The 15,679-nt window shown below is 41.3% G+C and overlaps 1 pseudogene; it reads left to right on the forward strand.

Moving 5' to 3' along the window:
• The first annotated feature begins 576 nt into the window (after positions 1-576).
• On the forward strand, positions 577-1,160 carry LOC147442503 (plasma membrane ATPase 2 pseudogene; annotated as a pseudogene).
• The last annotated feature ends 14,519 nt before the right edge of the window (positions 1,161-15,679 follow it).

Below are 15,679 nucleotides of genomic sequence, written 5' to 3' on the forward strand. Positions count from 1 at the left end.
ATTGGCATGTATAGGTTCATAAATGGGGTTCATAATAACTTACTATTGATGTGGAATCTCTATGGGTTCATGTATAGAAATGCTCAAAGAGTGCAAGTTTTAATGGTTGATAAGTACGGACAAGAGTACATGTAACCTTGTCCATCTAATTGTGCTAGAATGATATATACCTATTTGGGAACCCCATTTGCAACATACTATATCTCATGCATTGTGGTTCAACAACATGTCTTATCACCCCTGGGTCTATTGTAATCATGTCTCTTCCCACTTCTTGCTCTCTCTGAGAAATTTCCATTGGAATTCTTTTTGGTTCATGCTCTAACATTGTGTTTAGAACTCTTACCTCTAGATTGTGTCCCTCTTGACCCCATTGTGGTTGTATAAACACCTATTTTCTACACTATATAAGGAACTAAAGTCCTTTGAATAGTAGATCTAGATGTTTTTTTATCCCATTGATCTTATAACTTTTATTCCCAAAACATGTGTCGTTGAACCCCATCCTTCCCACTTTTTAAGTCCTTGCTTTGGCGGATAGTCTTTGATATCCATGGTGAGCTTACACTTCATTGCATGCTAGAGAAGATCAAAGAGAGTGATGGTGGTCCATGGAAATTTTGTGTCTTGTTGTGTCTCTTTGATCCTCTTCACCATGATAATGTTGAGATGATTCAATGAACTTTGAATTTGGGTGTCAATGTTAAAATGATAATAGGTGAACAACATGATATTGCAAAGGAGGCTTGCATATGATTGGGAGTGGGTACAAATGTGTACCCTTCATCATCCTCACTAGGATAGCCTAAAGGTTGAAATATTGTCTCTCTATTAGTGGACAAGCTCATTGAAAAGGCATATGGATTTGCTTGAGTTTTTGAAAAGCACAAGTATGAAATAGTCAAATGGTTATAAGAGAAGAAGCACATTTGTGGAGTGCCACAAAAGGTTTTTAGTGATGCTCTCACTTCAAATAAAGCAAACAGAGGCATTGTTGTTTTGTTGATGCAGCTGATGGTGCAAGGAATGCATGTAAATTTGTGATGACTGAGCATGGTTTGAGTGTTATTATTAGTGTAGTTCTTCCGAGCCATGCTATTCTCCAAAGGATGAAGCATTATACAATTTATGTAGTCTCTATTTGTACAATGCATAGGTGAATATGTATGTTTTGCATTGGAAAAATAGGAGACTTGCGCATGTATAGAGAAGGCATTGTAGGTACCTAGCCATGATTATGGGTGCTCATGGGCGTACCATTTTGCAATGTGTCACATGCTAGAACACCAAATGACAGTATTTGAGCTAATCTTTTTTTTTGGGATGTATCAATTTTCATAGATGATTCATTCATATGCTCGCAGCAAAAGCTCTACCCTTGTATGAACTCACTCAAAAGGGAAAGAAATTAATATGGACCCTAGATGTCAGGAAAGATTTTATTGCTTAAAGAATGCAATCAGCAGGAGGCCAATCCTTTGCCAACCAAATCGGGATGTAGTTTTCCATGTGCATGTTGATGCATCTGGAATGGCGATGGGGGACTATACTGGCTCAACTTGATGGAAAGACAGACTACCTAGTCTACTTCACCAGTCACAAATTCACCCTCACTGAACAAGGTTACTCGAACACTGAGAGAGAAGACCTGGGAATTGTATTTAGTGCTACAAAATTCAAGCATTATCTACTCAGAAAGTTGTTTCATTTCTATGTGGACCATCAAACACTTCTATTTCTATATATCAAAGTGATAATTCAAGGTAGGCTCATTAGATGGGTGATGTTTTTGATGGAGTTTGAATTCAAAATCTTCCATAAACCCAAAAAAACACATTGTGGTGCTGATTTTCTTTCTAGAAGCACAGAAAGTCATTCTAAAGCATCATTATGAGATGAACCAATATATGCTGAACTTTTCTAGAATACAGTTGATGATGGACCAAATCTAGAGTGGCAAGGTGTCTATGATATCCTTTAGGTGAAGGGATTTCCAAAAGATTGGTCCCTAAACAAGCAAAAGGCACTAATCATAAAAAGTCTAAAGTTTACCATCATTGGGGAAGCCTTGTACAAAGTAGGCATTGATCGTATACTTTGAAGGTGTGTGCCTATGAAAGGATGAATGCAAGTCATAATTGAAGCACACAATGGAGATGCATAGAGACACTTCTTGACTGATATACAAGAAGATCCTCCAAGCAGGTCTTTGGTGGTAGAAAAAATGCCATATGTCAAAAGCATTTTGTAAAACTTGTAATATTTGCCACAGAATGGGTGAAGCACTGAAGAAGGATCAGCCAGCTGGTCTTATCAAAGGACTCCAAAATTTTTGATTAAAAATGGACCAATTGAGAGTGCAGACCCGTAGGCTGATAAATATCACAAATTAGCTACTATAGCTTACTATGGAAGCCTCCAAGACCTGTGAGAAAGATCTAGCTAATAAATCATCCTTTTAACCTTAGTTTAGAGAGATGGCTGAAATATTGTTCGAAGCCAGAATAAAATGTAATCAACCATTACATCACAATGAATTTACACTGCATCTTAATGTGCATCATTTGTTTCTATTGCATGTTAGTCCCATTCTTTTAATGCAACGACACTCAAGAATTGAAAGTTGTTTTCACTAGTTGCAATTGTATGCCAACATCACAATCACTATGATGATGTGGAGAAAATTATGTATACTCTTCAATTCTTTGGATTGGCGACAAGCCTCAAAGTTAATTTTTTGTGTAAATCCAAATTACTACCTTTGAATGAGCATGATTGGCATAAGATATCATGGCCAAGGGAGATTGTTCCTCCTCACATAGTAGCTTTCCATTTGGATTATCCCCTCACTTGGAATGCATAAGCTGCACAAAAAATGGATTAGGTTCTCCAACATCTACATTCCAAGTTAAATCATTGGAAATTGTCCACTTGGCTACTACATGTGCATCTCAGGATTGTCTAGTGCATTCTCATGGATTATGTGCAGTCTTCCTTATCTTTGTTATCTTGGTCTTGGTTTCACTTTTAGTCCCTTATGTCTAGTAGTTTCTGTTGGGGCTGATGGTGAGTGTGTGTATGTGTGTGCTCAAGGAGGTTTGTGTGTGTGTGCAGACATAGCTTACACACACACACAGAGAGAGAGAGAGAGAGAGAGAGAGAGAGAGAGAGAGAGAGAGAGAGAGAGAGAGAGAGAGAGAGAGAGTACTCGTGATTTTGACTCAAAAGGTGTTACATTAAAGTGCACACCATAGCATAAAAATATGTACATAGAGGGCTTTATTTATAAGCTTGAAGTAGATATCCGGATGGAGCTCCTCCCTTTCTACTTAGCTTACACATAGCCATACAACACATAGGCCAAATGCCAAACAATAAGCTATACAAGTGTAGAGGTGTTTCCCATGGTTACAAAAGGACATGCCTATTCCAACAATCCTCCCCTTAGGCATGGACTATACTAAATGAAGCTGGATTGAGACCTAAAGTTACATAGGCTAATGGTCACACAGACAGAGGTAGTCACACAGGCTAAAGTCACACAAACTGAGTGGTCTCATCATATGGTGTCACACAGACTAACAAATCCTCCCCTTAAACAAATAGGTGGAAGACCATCCATTTTACAGTACATCAGTATACTCGCAAAAGTAGTTGGGGGTGACACACACATGGAGACAATTCTCTGCCTGTTGAGCTGCATCTCTATCCTCTTCTTCTGCAAGATTGACTCTACGTTTGTCTTTGTTGTTGCTTCCTTGGCATTTTGATGGTGGATGACATTTGATGCCGCAATTGCTACAAGACTTGGTGTCATAATAATCAATATCTAATTCTCCTAAATGATTTTCTCATGTTAAACTCATCATTTAATATGGGGAAGTGCCAGGGGAGAAAAAGCTAGTATATTGATTAAGCTAGCACACCGGCCACAATAGGGATTCAAAGGAGGGAAAATAGGGATCCAAAAGGGTGGCCATCTGCAAAAGAGCAATGTGCACCAATGGGCTTAAAAGACCCTAAGGTTCAGCCCATTAAGACTTCCAAAATGCTAAGGTTCCAAAATTCAAAGGTTGTGTCCAAAGGTCAAAATCCTAGGGAAACTGGATGCTTTGTGTGTGTCCAAAAAGTCTTCAACCATCCCTACATAGGAGGGGGCAAGTCCTAGAAGTAGTAGATGAGAGAGAAACTCTCTCTCACACACACAAGCTCCCTTTACACAAAGGGAATGAGGGACACATGTCAGCTCCCTAGCCCAGATGCCCACAAGGTGTACTCAATTCCTATTGGATGGCCTTGGAGGTGGACCAATGAGAATTAAGCTAGAGTAAATCTAGTTTAATTAATTTAAAAACACTTAATAAAAGAACCAATAAGAACTAAGCTCTCAGTGAAAGACCCCACCTTGAAGCTACAGGAAGGGATCAGGGAGTTGGACAGACCTCAACTAAACACTAGGCCAGTACCATTGAACAAGGTTGGAGAATATTGCGAGGGAGAAGATAGAAACACCACGCTACTAGTAGAATTCCAAGGAGTAGTTTCCAAAGCTATTCTTGAAAGTGGAGCGAGAGTTGCTATTGCCACCAAGGAAATCTGGAAAAAATAGGGAAAACCAGCTTTAAGGGCTACCAGGATGAAACTGCAATTGGCAGATGGGTTCATGGAGAAGACTCTAGGACTCTTAGAAAAAGTGATTGTCACTTCGTGCGGAATCGAGTATGAGCATACATTTGCAATAGTCGATTTTGACAAAAAGAACAATTATGAGATCATCTTGGGACGACCATTCATGCGACAATTGAAGATGGTCCAAGATTGGGGTTATGAACACATATACCTCCGACATGGCGAGACAACAACTAAAATACACCTAAAAGACCATAGTTACAAAGATGTGAACCAAACACCTATGGAAGAGTTTGATTCAGCTACAGTAGCAGTATCAGAACTCCCAGCATGGTTAGGGCAACCAAAAGAGCTATGGATGTGCGAAGCTTCACATTGTGGAAGCTTAAGAAGGGAGGAATGCGTCTTAGAAAGAGCAATTGAGGACAAAGAGTATATTCCGGAACCTTTCCCTGAAGATGCCTTGGAACCTCTAGAATGGGAACACATACTAGCAACATTGGATGTCTGTACCATTACAGATAGTCCAACAACAAATTTGTGCGATAAGGATGGCTATGATGTGTTACCCTATTACATCATGGTAAGCGTTACACCATGAGAAAAAGAGACGGTAGAACCACCAGAACAAGAAGAGTTTTACAACTCCTCTGAACATTTGGAAGTAAATGATGATGCAGATAATGAGTATTCAGACACCTCAAGTGAGCGTGGAAATGAAACCGAGAATATCAAGTTTTATGATTTTGTTAATCAACACCCTAGACGCCAAGAACGCTATAGGAGGAAACGAGCAGGAAACAAAGCGAGAGAGAACTTGATGCCCAAGATAAAAGGTAAAACTCACTATTTGATGCTTGTAAAAGCAAAGGATTGTGTAAAAGATCAAATATCAGGAGGATTCTCAAAAGATTGAAAAGAAAGAACGCGAGAGGAAATAAATCAGGTACGAAAAGCTAAAACAGAAACAAAATCACAAAATCCTCAAAAATATAAAAACCAAACAACAAACGACCAAGAGTGGACCAAATTGGAGCGTAAACAGAAATACCAAGAACTGAAACGATCTTTGCGTGAGATATGGACTACTAAAGAAGATAGTGATGGTAAAGGGGAGTCGGAAAAGAGGAACATGAATGTACCATCACACTATCGGAAATTTACTATCCAGGACAAAAAAATCATCATGACACCACTAGTCAGGGAAAGAACCAACCAAGAATCTTATGATGGACCTGAAAATGCAAAAAAGATAGACCTCATAGAACCAGGTGAAAATCCTCAGCCAGTCTATATAGCTAACGATTTAGAGCCTGAAGAGGAAGAACAACTACCTAACTTCTCAAGAAGTATAAAGATGTATTTGCTTGGTCCTATAAATACCTCAAAGGAGTTGATCCATCGATATGCCAACATACAATTCCTTTGAAATCGGATGCAAAACCTAGTAAACAACGTCCTTATACATATAATGACACATTTGCTACACAAATCAATGAGGAGATTGATAAACTGATGGAAGATGAATTCATCTATGAGATTGAACATATAGATTGGGTGTCACCCATTGTGGTAGTTCCCCAAAAGAATGGAAAACTGCGAGTGTGTGCAAACCTCAAAAGGGTAAATGCAGCCACCATAAGGGATAATTATCCCTTACCAATCATAGAGCATGTACTTGAGCGAGTGGCCGAGAAACGGGCTTATTCCTTTCTGGATGGGTTTTCAGGATACAACCAACTGGCAATAGCAAGGGAGGATCAACACAAAAGAACATTTTCCACAGAATGGGGAATTTGTGCGTATCGAGTTATGCCGTTTGGCTTAACTACTGCCCCGGCCACTTTCCAAAGGTTAATGACGCACGCATTCAAGGAATACCTAAGAATATTCTTAGAAATTTAAATGGATGATCTTTGTGTACACTCTCTTCTACGAGAGGAACATATTGACCATTTGAAAAAGGTCTTTGAAAAATGCAGGACGTATCGAATCTGTCTTAACCCGAAAAAGTGTGTATTCATGGTTAAGCAAGGCCGCATCTTAGGACACATTGTCTCAAGAAATGGCATAACCACAGACCTAGACAAAGTCAAAGTCATTGTAGACCTACCGTCAGGTTTACTAATGCGAAACAAGTGCAATCCTTCATGGGACACTGCGGATATTATCCAAGATTCATATACATGTATGCGGTTATCGCACAACCTCTGTATCGTTTTCTAGTCAATTTTGAGTGGACCGAGGAGTGTGAAACTTCATTCCAAAAGCTGAAGGAAAACCTTATATCAACACCTGTACTGAAGGCACCAGATTGGGAAAACATATTCCATGTTCACATTGATGCTTCTGCATATGCCATTGGAAGTATTCTGGCTCAACCTGGAGACGGAACAATGGATTTTCCGATTTGCTATGCGAGCCGACAGTTAAACAGTGCAGAAAAGAACTACACAACCACTAAGCGAGAAGGGTTAGGAATGATTTATGCTGTAAAGAAATTTCGGCATTATTTGCTTGCAAACAAATTTGTGTTCTTCACAAATCATCAAGCTCTTTTGTATCTGGTAAATAAACCATGCAATACAGGGAGAATTGTACGCTGGTTTATTATATTGCTAGAATTTGACTTCACAGTGGTGGTCAAAAAGGGTAAAACCCATCTACGAGCGGATCATCTTTCAAGGATACACAACGGGGAAGCTCCTGAAGGAATAGATGATGACATACCAGATGCGTATCTTTTCAATATTGAAATGGTACCCAAATGGTCTCAGGAAATTGTTAGCATTCTTTCCTTTGAAAGTAAGTTTGATAATACGGAATACAGATCCAAAAAGCAAACAATTCGACAAACAAAAAACTTCCAGTTGATAGCAGGACGGCTGTATCATCTTGGATCGGACCTAATCTTACGATTATGTATAGATCCGGAAGAATTCGAGTGCTACCTTAAAGAGGCACATGTCCATGATTGTGCATTTCATTGTTCAATAGTGAAAACACACCAGAGACTGAAACAGTTAAGGGTTTATTGGCCAACTATGTATGCAGACACACATTCTTATGTTACCAATTGTACTATATGTAGTGCCAAAAGACCAGTGGATCATGCAACTTTGTTTCATGTAAACATAGCACCTGCATGGAGTCAATATATCATTGACTTCTTAACCACCAGGACGTTCCCTGAGAACATCACAAGAGCACGGAAAAAAGCTATAGAGCTGGAAGCTCGTGACTTTCAGTTAATTGGGAACCAACTCTATAAGCGAGGAAAGGACAATCAACTTAGAATCTGTGCAAGTGAAAGCGAATACCTGCTGATTCTAGAACATGCGCATAGCGGAATAAGTGGAGGCCATTTTTCGAATGATAAGACGACAAAAATTGTCTTAACCGCAGGAATTTGGTGGCCTACATTGCACATGGATGCTGAAGAGTTTGTAAAGCATTGTGACACATGTCAACGCACCAAGGTGGCAATAGAAAGAGATGAGATGCCATTACGGCCAATGATGGGAGCAAGAGCATTTGCAAAATGGGGCATTGATTTTGTGGGACCTATCCCACCCCATGCATATCGCACCCATACCCAATATATCATTGTGGCTACGGACTATCTCACAAAATGGGTCGAAGCCAAGGCAACACAAAAAGCTAATGCATGCACCACTGCACAATTTTTGTATAAGAATGTTTTTGTACGTTACGGGTTACCAATAGAAATTGTCAGTGATCGTGGGACACATTTTCTCAATGAAGTGATTGCATATCTGCTAGAGGAATTCATGGTCATACATAAAAAATCTGCACCATACCCTCCATAGGCCAATGAGCAAGCTAAGGCCACAAATAAAACACTATACACGGTTCTCACTAAAATAGTGTCAGAATCAAGAACAGATTGGGATCAACAGCTACACTCAACATAGTGGGTATACAGGGTAGCTTACAAAACATCAATTGGAACAACACCATACAACATGGTGTTTGGCCTAAATGCTATACTACCCATAGAGTTTTTAATTCCAACTCTACGAGTAGCAAAAAGCTTAGAATGGACAGGGCATGAGCTCTCTTCAAGAATAAATGATCTTGAAAAGCTAGATGAACTCCGCTTAGGAGCTGTGGCTTCAATCTATGCTAAAAAGAGAAGACAAAAAGAATTTTTTGACAAACATGTGCGCACTAAGGAGTTCAAAACAGGTGATTACGTACTTGTTTATACCTTGAAGCAACGTGCCAAGAAGCTTAAAAAGCAAGGGATGGGACCATTTGTGATTAGTGATCTATCACAAAGTGGAGCTGTCAAGCTTGCTACATTAGCAGGTGAAGAAATGCTGAACTGGATAAGTGGATGTCGACTGAAGAGATATCATCTACCACTCACACAGGAGATGCTCCAACAAATTCATCAAGGAAAACAAAGAATGAGGGAAAAACAGAGAGTACGAGAGGAAGCTCAAGCAGAAGCACAAGAACGCATTGCAAAACAAAGACTTCTGCAACAACAACAACAACAAAGTGGACCACCATTGAGAATCAATGCCATTCGAATGACGAAGTTGGATGAAGAAACAGTGGAGCCAATAATTGCGGTCAAATTGGGCAGCAATCAAGTGGAATCGACAGCATTGCTTGATTCGGGAGCTCAAGAAAATTTGATCTCTTACGGATTATACCAACAGCTCAAAGTCACAGGTCAACTTCATCATACTCCTCAAGTGCTGGAAAGTAGCACATCACACCCGTTGAAAACATTGGGATGGACTATATTGCATATACAGATACATCAATATATTTACCCAGACAAATTCTATGTGGTGGCGGATGAAAGCACACAACACCCAATGATGTTGGGGCAACCTTGGCAAAAAGAGTACAATGTGCAGATAGATTGGAAAGAAAAGGCAGTCATAATTCAGCATGCACATGAACAACAGGTGACAGCCTTTGCTCAACAATACCAGAATGATCAGCTGCAAGCCATGCAATCACTGGAAACAAAGCCAAAAGCACAAATGCCATCAAAGAACAACATGATACCCGAGACCAACAATCAGGTAAAAGCCAACCATGCTAATTACAGACATATGAAGTCACCGGCCGCAATGCAAAGATCTAGGTTACCAAAACAAGGGAAACAAGTATGGATGCGGAAGGATAGAAATGCCATGGCAGACAAACAACAATGCAACAACAGAATTCCAACAAAGCAGATGGTTCAACCAAAAACCAAGGGCATAAAACAGATATGGATCCCAAAGAAAATGCTTAGCCATAACCCAAATGTAACTCGCATTTGGATACCAAAGCAAAAGCAAAAGGAACTCCCTTCAGTACAAGCAACAACAAATGGCAGACAACTGCATTTCAAAAAGGAATATAGACTTATGTGGATGCCAATCAACAACAAACCAGTGGTAAACAAGAAAGTGCCAAACCATCTACAAAAACAGGCAGTAACAAAATACCAATGGAAAGCAAAGGCAATACGGCCCATAACCATTACGGCCCAGCCAATTCTCTCCTTAGACACAGCTACAGCTCTATCAATAGTGTCGGCAAAGCCAATGCCTTTTGCAAAAAAGACAATTAAACAGAGAGCAGTAGAGTTACAACTGTTACTTTGAAAGAAAACAGGAAACCTCGACGGTGAATGGCAATAAGCATCTTGCTTATTCCCTTCTCTTGCACAGCATTAATTTTTCCATGCAGTGACCGAGTATGCATAAAGTAGGGCCACATTCATCGGCTAGGCATAAGCACAACTTTTTCAACCTATGCACGGCACATACTCTGAGAAGATATCTTGTCGTCCGGGAGGACTCCGGCTAGGAGGGGGGGGGGGGGGGGGGGGGGGGGGGCATTCTCAAATGCGGAACTAATAACAGAAACAACAAAAAGGGCATCATTTTCAACTATTTTAAGGGTTGTTGTTTGATTGCGAACTTTTCTAGAGTAACCCAAGTACATATGCCTTTATACAGCGTGTATCTACAGGTATATGGGGCCAAACGCCAAATCAAGCCCTTAGGTGTGTGTATATAGTAGAAATAGCCATTTTTCGGACAAAATAATGGTAAAACGGAGAAATCTGGCCATAAAAATTGCATGTGAGTCTATATAATGTTTTGCGGTGATGTTTGTGATTTATTATGATTTTTGGGGATTTTCTGAGTTTGATTTGCTATTTTCCTCTTAATTTTGCTAATTTTCGACAGAAAAACTTCAAAAATACAAAAAGCAGGTGAAAAATAGTCGTAATGAAAAAAAATAAATATTGGGATGACCAGTGACTATAGGAAAACCTATGGTACAGTGGGGGTGCAATTATGAGACTGGAGCGGAAAGCGTGTTTTGGCCAGGTTTTGACCGAAATGCCAAATTTCTGATAAACAGAGCAAATGGAGTCCAAATCAAGAAATTTTTGAGCCTAAACCGCATCTCGCAAGAAGATAGAAGCACATGTCAAATTTCATGAAAAGTGGTTCGGGGACCTCCATTATAAGAAATTTTCACCTCATTTTTAGCTCATTCTCACTATTGACTTTGTGGAGAGAGCTTCTGCCACCTAGAGCGGACCGACCTTCCAGCAGCTTCTATGACGCGCACGACTACCCGACGAGCTCCAGACATGAGAGGTAGGCTCACCACCTTTTCGTGCATGTTTGTCATTATGTCGTGAAAACTAGCGTAGGGGTCACACACAAAGCGGGCGGTAGAGACCTACAAATAGAGACGGTGGCCTAACGGCTAACCCGAAAGCAACAAGACTTCATCGGTAGCTTACCCTAGTTTAGGAGACCAGTCCTGGATGTTCAAAGGCAGTATAGGAAACCATCGGAAAAAACCCTAATTCCCAGAAACCCGCAAGAGGCCACCAAATGGGAAATCGGCGAAACCACGACCAAATGCTACCAAAATTCATGGATAGGAGCATCTCGACATGCTCGACAAGTCTATATGACCCGCATGACCAAAAAGTGACCCGAAGCGGCACTAAACTTCAGAAACGACATCAGACACACAAAGCGTCCAATTGCTCTTGCGGCCAAACCGCAAGCCCGTTTGCCACCAAACTTCATGAGCGGCTTTCCTAGACCATCAACAACCAAGTCCTATGGTGGTAGACCACCACAAATCATCGAAGGTATGTAAACGCAACCAGGTGTTCTTCTAGAGCGACAAATTGCCAAATGAAGCTCCGGTGAAGCCAAAGTCGACAAAAACCATACGGCAAGGATCCCCAAGGGATCGGGAAGCTATGGAGACCAACATCACGAAATTTCATCGCCAAAAAGCACTCCAAAAGTCAGAAAATGGCTCGGAGGCTCTGAAGTCCAGAGACGGAGTTATTCTCTATCCATTTGACTTTTTTGTTGAAATTAGGCTCAAAAGGGACCTAGGGGGGCCAAGGGCAAGCACTGGGAGCACCATCCATGAAAAAATCACCAGGAGACGTCCTACGCGTAGGATGTCTCAAGGGCACTTTTGGGCACAGACTCCAACATTTGTCATCATGCACATTTTCTGAATGACATTTACAAGCTATCTACCAAGTCTCATCACATTTGGACCAAAATTGACCTCATATGCATAAAAAACGCAAAGTTAGGGCATAGAGGCAGTAATGGGCCATAGACCTACCAAATCTTGTCCAAATCCAATGAAACTTGCACAACACATTCACCAACACATCAACAACCAATCTGTGTGGTCAGAAGGAAAAAATGATGAAATAGACATCCTACGCGTAGGATGTCTATTTGACTTTTTTGACCAGTAGGGGATGTTTGATCATTCCAGATCCAATCACCTCATCATCAGGAGCCCATATATCAAGTTTGAAGCCATTCTAATCATTTTTTACCCCCAACACTATCAAGATACACTTTTTGAGCCCAAAAACACCACACAGGCCCTTACAAGCATCAAATCTTGTCCAAATCCAAATCCAAGAACATGGCCATGTTCAATAGGCCAAGGAGAACCCACAGGACAAGTTTCATGTCATTTTGATGAAAACGACATCCTCGCGTAGGATGTCTCTAGCATAAATTTAGCCTTCTGTGCAAAGAGTGACATCATGGGAGCCAGTACCATGGTGCAATAAGCCCATATACCAGTTTTCAACCCATTTGGACATCAATTGCTACCTATAATGGACTTTCTACCCAAATTGTAACCTAAAGCCTGAATCAGCCCAAAAATCCATTTTTTTATATATCCAAATTCAAATCCAAGCATATAGCCATGTTCCATGAGCCTTACACTACCAGCATGTCAAGTATGAGCCAATTCTAATGAAAAAGACATCCTACGCGTAGGATATCTAGATGAAAGTTTTTGGCCAGATTTGTAATGTGAGCACATGCATAGCTTCACAAGTTTCTTTTAAGCTTTATTTTCAATTTTCAAGTCATTTGGATAGTTAAAACTCAGTTTCGCAGCTAATATGGAAAAAACGCTTACTTCGGACTACTGAGTGCAACAGGATCTATGGCAGCCTCGAAGTCACCGGCAAAGAAGAAGAGAATGACCATCAAGGATTACCTGGAAGAAGTGAAACCCTTCCTCATTCCAGAAGGAACACTAAAGCCCACCAGCACATGGATACAAGAAGATCTGTTAGAGTCCAACGACCTAAAGATCTACCAAGGAGTGTTCAAGGACACTGAAGGCAATGTTATAGAGCTACCATCGACTTATGTGGATGCCAATCAACAACAAACTAGTGGCAAACAAGAAAGTGCCAAACCATCTACAAAAACAGGCAGCAAAAAAATACCAATGGAAAGCAAAGGCAATACGGCCCATAACCATTACGGCCCAGCATATTCTCTCCTTACACACAACTACAGCTCTATCAATAGTGTCGGCAAAGCCAGTGCCTTTTGCAAAAAAGACAATTAAACAGAGAGCAATAGAGTTACAACTGTTACTTTGAAAGAAAACAGGAAACCTCGACGGTGAATGGCAATAAGCATCTTGCTTATTCCCTTCTCTTGCACAGCATTAATTTTTCCATGCAGTGATCGAGTATGCATAAATTAGGGCCACATTCATTGGCCAGGCATAAGCACAACTTTTTCAACCTATGCACAACACATACTCCGAGTAGATACCTTGTCGTCCGGGAGAACTCCGGCTAGGAGGGGGGGGGGGGGGGGGGGGGGGGGGGGCATTCTCAAATGCGGAACCAATAACAGAAACAACAAAAAAGGGAGAGCTTCCGAGCAGAGAGAGCCCTCAAGGGTGATTTAAGTGAACTATGGAAGCCTTCTCTAGAGTCTATGTCAAGATTGTCCAGAAGAGTGCAAAGGGACCGATTTGAAGACTATATCAAGAATTTTGAGATTCTTGATGCTGCATCAGAGAACATTCCACATGTCCCTTTCATAGAGGAGGAAGTACAGCAAATAAGGCAGAAACTGCTAGATGAGCAAGAGAGCCAAGAAAGAGAAAGAAAAACTAGAGCAAACAGGGATTTAAAGGGCAAGCCAACATCTCTACCGGCTAGCCCTAAACCCAGCCCACAGCGATCACCACCGCCCTCACCACCTCCTAGCAGCCCTCCACCAGAAGATAAGGAGGCTGAGGACAAACAAGAAAAACAGCAAGCAGGTGAGCAAGAGCAGAGACAAGAGCCGGAGCCAAAAGAAGAGGCTAAGCCTCAAAGTGAGCAAAAATAATTAGAAGATCCTTATTATGCATTTTTGGACCTTCTAGCTGCAGGATATATGAAGGAAGAAGCCGCAACAGTCGCATTCGACTTGGCAAGGATAGGGCCTAAAGAACAGATGCAAGGCAACAGGCTAGTAGAGTTAAAGGAAATTGCTACAGATATAGTGGACCTGCACCCGCCCTCCAACGATTGGGACGTGGTGATGACAAAGCTAACAGGGTTGAGAGCACAATCCATGGCTTCAGAGAAAGAGAAGACATCTCTCAAGGCCACTGAAGTAAAGATTAAAATGGAAGTAGACGCTCTGCAAGGACAAAGCCAAAGGCAAAAGGAGAGGGAAGCTAAGCTACAGGCCAGCCTAGCAAGAGCACTACAAAACTTCTAGGCAATGGAAGAAGCAAATCAAGCAGCCGCAAAAAGAATGCAAGCAGTTGAAGAAGAGTGTCAGCAGCTCAGCAAGTCACTGCTAGATGCCGAGAAGGAAAGAGATAATCTAAAGAAGTAGAAGCCATGAGGAACGCCAAGGCAAGAGCAGAGATAGATCAAGAAGCAAGCCAGGATCAGGTCCTTGAGCTCAAGGACCAAATCAAAGTAAAAGACCAGACCATCCAGAGGCTACGAGCATCACCTGCTAGAGTCAGAGCTACTAGCTTGACTCAAATCACGACTGAGAGTCAACTCTATGAAGAGCAAATGCACGAACTTCAGAAAGAGCTGACTCTAGAGAAAAATCAGAGATTGATGATGGCAGAAGGATCTATAGTCATGCAAACGAGAATGGAAGAGGGCCAAAAAACCCTACAAAAGGAAGTAGAAAGCATGAAGAGAAAGCTCGAGGAGGCGGAAAAAATAAATGCCGAACTTAATGACCTCCTCATGAATATGGGCGAAGAAGCAGAAACGGAAAAACAGAAACTTCTGAAACAAATTGAGGAGTTAAAAGGACAGCAAGCAGGAGAGCCAGAGAGCACAGGGCCAGCCGCCAATGAGGGCATTGACCTAGAAAATGTGGCAGATCCGGTGGACACGCCTATGCAAGAGGAAATCCTAGAAGGATCCTCTCAAGAGCCACAGGGTCTAACACAGGAAGAGAAAGAAAAATTGCGTAAAGCAATAGAGGTGGAGCTCAGAGAAACCACAAAGGAAGCCTTGGAGTGGGAGCAGAGGGTCTTCAAGTCTATGACCATTCAGAAGATCGACGCCAGCAACCTCAGGCGTGAGTGGCTTCAACCCTCTCTCCCATATCCATTGCTGAAATATGAGGCAGCTACCATAAACAAGCGGATCAGAGTCGAGCCAGTCGTACCCCTTTACAATGCAGATATCTCAAAACCAGAAGGGGTCAAGCTCATTGTGGAT

The sequence above is a fragment of the Adiantum capillus-veneris genome, chromosome 14, assembly GCF_014529385.1.
Source record: "Adiantum capillus-veneris isolate H3 chromosome 14, ASM1452938v2, whole genome shotgun sequence".
Taxonomy (NCBI): Eukaryota; Viridiplantae; Streptophyta; class Polypodiopsida; order Polypodiales; family Pteridaceae; genus Adiantum; species Adiantum capillus-veneris.